The following is a 4,864-nucleotide window of genomic DNA, read 5'->3' on the forward strand; positions in this document are numbered from 1 at the left end:
ACCACGGCATTCTTATAAGAGTATGTGTTCACAAGATATGGACTGCCACAATAGAAATTGTCACTGATAGGGGAACTCATTTCCTCAATGAGGTAATTGAGTATCTGCTTAATGAATTTATGGTCATACATAACAATCAGCTCCCTATCACCCCCAAGCAAATGGACAAGCTGAGCATACAAATAAAATTCTTAGCTCGGTATTGACCAAAGTGGTTAGTTCAGAAAGGATAGATCGGGAGATGAATTTCCATGTAGCTCTATGGGCTTATCAAGTTTCATTCAAAACAGCTTTAAATGCTACACCCTTTAACCTTGTTATGGTCTTGATGTCATACTGCCAATAGGGTTTCTATTGCCAACACTAAGGGTAGCTAAGGATCTTGAGTGGACTGGGCATGAATTTTCAGAGAGACTTGAAGATTTAGAGAAGCTAGATGAGCAAAGGCTAATTGTTGTAGCTCACATCTATGCACAAAAGTAGAAACAAAAACAGTTTTTTGATTCCCATCTATTTACAAAAGTCTTCAAAAAAAGGGATTTAGTTCTAGTCTATTCCCTTAAGCAACACATTCCCAACTTTAAGAAAAAGGGAAACGGATTGTTTATCATTGAAGATGTATCTCCAAGCGGAGCAGTTAAGGTGTCCACCCTCGATGGTGAACCGGTGGCTGGGGGTGGTTATGGAGCGAGCTCAATGCAGCGAGTTTTTGTTTTTTTTTTCCCCACCACCTCTACCTCCCATTGCCGCCCCTTACCACCCATGACCACCAACACCCTAGCCCACCACCGGTGGTTGGTGGTCTTAGCTCACTACCACCATCTGCCACTCCTCCTCCTACCACCACCGCCCATTGCCGCCGGTTCGCCTCCCACTCTTCCTTCCAGTGGGCTACTCAAGGACCTCTCTCTCTCTCTCTCTCTCTCTCTCTCTCTCTCTCTCTCTCTCTCTCTCTCTCTCTCTCTCTCTCTCTCTCTTGCTGATTTTGTCTCTCTTTCTCTCTCACGTGTCTGTCTCAACCCCCTCCCCCCACACCCACACTCTCACTTGTATGTCTCTACCCCCTCCCCCCAGACCCACTCTCTCTCTCTCTCTCTCTCTCTCTCTCTCTCTCTCTCTCTCTCTCTCTCTCATCCTATCTCTCTCTCTTTATTTTGATGATTTTGTCTCTCTTTCTCTCTCACTTGTCTATCTCTACCCCCTCCCCCACCCCTCTCTCTCTCTCTCTCTCTCTCTCTCTCTCTCTCTCTCTCTCTCTCTCTCTCTCTCTCTCTCTCTCACACACACACACACACACACACACATTCCCTAATTGCATATCAAAAGACAACAATGATAGAATTCACTTTGTTGATCAAAACAATATCATCATTTGCACAACTCAAGGTAAATGTGATAGCCCAACAAATGCTAGATTATTACATCAGTCTTTTTGCACTCAGTAAAGTTTTGAGCTCGTTATCAGCCAGACTAGACTGATGAATGAACATGTTGTGGTTTATGTCCATTCCAAACACTCTCAAGTAGATATAATACAAGTGTTTGCAAGCCACATAGGTCATTCCTTTCCCTAACCTCTTTTGGAAGTCTCTGCAAGTACAACTAGGATTCCTAGCTATTGTGACTCAATATTTCTCACCACGTAACTTTGAGTTTGGTGTTTCTGCAATGAAGACTTCATGCTTATTGATCTTTACCATTTCCACTTGTTCGATGACCATTTCTAGTCCTAGAGCACTGTCGATCCTTTTTTATGCCTCTTCAGAAACATCTGTCCTATACCTACCCGCATGTCTTTGCCCTTGCACTTCCATAGTTTCTGTTGCGATATGAAACCCCGCTAGCTGCAAAGACTTTACTTCTAGCGCTGTTAAGTTCATGCCCAGTGCCACTGGCCACTCAAGTGGAGGTCTTGGAGGCCGCATCACAATATATGGACATACATCCCACACATGTTTGGCATTGTCATTACAAAACCATACCCATGTCTCATTGTTACACCCCTCCCAATTGCGTTTCCCTCAAAACCTTGGTGCCATTGTTCCCTCTGTGCATAAATTCACCTTTTTCTTGCACTTTCCTCCTTTGATTTTTCCTTGGCAAGTGAACTTAGACCCCGGTTTGCACCTGTGGATTGCCCACATGGTGTCATTTATGTCAACCTCGATGGCCCTAATTGTCACCCGTCATTCTCCTCGTCCATATAGTGATCTTGGGTTACCTGTGATGCATCTCCAAATGACAACTTTCGAGCCTTTCTTTGTCGAGCAACATTTTGAGTGACATACTCTGGCTTGTGTGAACTATTTTCCTCCTCGCCTATAACATTGCCGAATGTCTTGCGTCGCCTTGTCATTGTAACCCGGTCTCCAAAAAACTCAGGCACCTTTGGAAGACCAGTTCCTCCAATTGCATCATTCACAACACGGCTAGTCTGTGATGGAGTAGGTGTGTGAAATTGTCATGAAGCTACCTATCTCTCATCTTGCTTATGCTTGGTCCGCTTCCTATATACTTACCCTCTATATATGCCATTCTTTTGGATTGTTGAAGAAGAGTGTTCCCAATATTCAAAATTGTTGCATCGTACAAAGAAATTTTGGGCTTGTGACCTTCACCTGCTAACCATGAAGCGTGACGTGACTCTGAGAGATTTGTTCGAGGGACGACCTCGATGCAATAGTCATCTAGAGCCTACAAAACAAGAAATAAATATATTTCATTGATATCATGAAGGGTTTAATTAAATGGACATCCTACAACCTGTTATAGAATAAATTTGAAAACTTACACCAACAATTTCCTTCCTCCAATGAGGGTACCTCACATGCCACCAACTCAACCAGCACTCCATTGGGCCTAGATTCCCATCTACCACCTTTCTTGTTTCCCACCAAGCTCGAATGAACCGATATTGGGCCTCTGCATCTTCACTGCTTTGCGTGCATCGCCACATTCGACACAATCGCTTGTGCTCATCTTGAAATGCATTGAGCACATATTTTGTGGTGTGGATCCCTAGACTTTGTTCCCAATGGAAAAGGCAAGATCTCTCCCTACCTTTCACCATATCCGGACCTCCATTGAGAACTGTGCGCACATATTCCAGTTTGCTTGGGTTTCATCTGCCATAAAGCCACAAAATCTGGCGGGGGTGCCCCACTCTGCTCTAGCACATTGATCATTTGTTGCCAAAATATCATCTGGGCTATAGTGTCCTCTTCTTTCATCTCACATATGGCAGTTGTCATTAATTCTTGGACACTGAACATCAGCACAAAGCCACATTAACATTGAAGTATGTGTCAATATGTGTTTAGTATTGAACATAAAATATAAACTTGCCTCAGATCGTAAACATGTGCTGCCATGGTTGTCCATCCTTCTACCCGTCAAACGTGATCAAAGAAAAACCACGCTCTTTTTAGATCTCCATTTCCATTTCTTCGCATTCTATTGACAAGATCTATGCCTGAGCCAGGACCGGCGGTTGTCGACATCTTGAACACAAAACATCTATCCTCCTCTCTATTAGATTGACCTGGAAAAGGCATGTCATGGATAAACAAAAATGTCAACCGTCTCTTTAAGTCAATTATCAATGACTCCTCCCACGAGCACTCCACTCCCCACAAAATTTATGCACCCAATTCTTAATTCAGTGGAGTACATGATGAAAGTTTAGAAATATATAGGACTTTAAGTTTAAAATGAATATTAAATGCATTTCCCATACCTTTGGCTTTTAACAAGAGGAAATATTTCTTAGAGTAGAACTAACAACTCTACTTGTCCAAGCGACGTGCATTCACCTGAAGAAAGTTGAAGGATGGATTGGGACATAACCTTAACCACCTCCATTTGGATTTTTCTCGGCCCAGCTTGGATGCCAAGCGAATCAACGGCCTCAGCCACCAAAGACTTCACCCTTGCAATGGTACTTTTGGATGACCCTAGTTTGACATCATGGTCATGGAAGCCTTGGTGCACCATTGCTCGAGAATAGCGTTTGTCGGTTGGCATTATGTAGTAAATTTGGCAGTCTCAGGTTTTTCAAATAGCAGGCACATGTTGACAATAAAAGCACTTCAAGGTTCCATACTTTTTCAAGTCACCATTTAGCATTGGTCTCTCAATTAGTTTACCTATAATTCCATGCCTACAATTGTGATTTTGTCACTCTTCCCTTGTACATAAAACAAAAGAATAAGGAATACCTGTCCAAGATGACTGGTTGGGTATTCCTATAGATAACACTTGCGAACACTCTGTAAACACACATTCGAAATCACCTCCGCAATAGCTTTTCCTTATAGTTCCTGGAAATGTGATGCGTGTGGTAGTTGGTTTCGTCCACACATGACCATCCACTGATTGCTCCATTCCATCCATAGCTGATATCTCAATATTTGACTGTGGTGGAAATTCAAACACCATGTTTCCATTGTAGCTTGATGGAATTTCTTCCACCCACTCCCATTCTGATGATGTGATCAAGGTCTTTAGCTTTGGAGATCTCATAGTGGGATGTAACGCTAGCTTCGCTATGCTAAAGGAATCACCAATCGGAGCCCGGTCCTTCTTACATCCCTCTTGTAGTGGGGAGTCTAGGTCGATCACTCCATCTTTGGGTGTTTTGTTGGTGAGGTCAAAGTGAAAGTCTTCTTTCTCTTCATCAAAAGAAAGCAACAGTATGTCGGCAGATTGTAGTGGTGTGTTGAGCCAGCAGAGGATCACACCCGCATTTTTGCTCACACCCATCATTTTGTAACCATTGATTGTAATAAATGTCTTTGCGACATTAATTTTGATTTGAGCCATTCATTAAGTAATGGGACTCAATTGAGTTTCCAGCCTGTAATCC

The 4,864-nt window shown here is 42.9% G+C and overlaps 1 pseudogene; it reads right to left on the minus strand.

Annotated features, from left to right (window-relative positions):
• Nucleotides 1-1,625: 1,625 nt before the first annotated feature.
• LOC147438288 (uncharacterized) lies at nucleotides 1,626-4,521 on the minus strand (annotated as a pseudogene).
• Between the last annotated feature and the right edge of the window lie 343 nt (nucleotides 4,522-4,864).

This window comes from Adiantum capillus-veneris, chromosome 17, assembly GCF_014529385.1.
Source record: "Adiantum capillus-veneris isolate H3 chromosome 17, ASM1452938v2, whole genome shotgun sequence".
In the NCBI taxonomy this organism is placed as follows: domain Eukaryota; kingdom Viridiplantae; phylum Streptophyta; class Polypodiopsida; order Polypodiales; family Pteridaceae; genus Adiantum; species Adiantum capillus-veneris.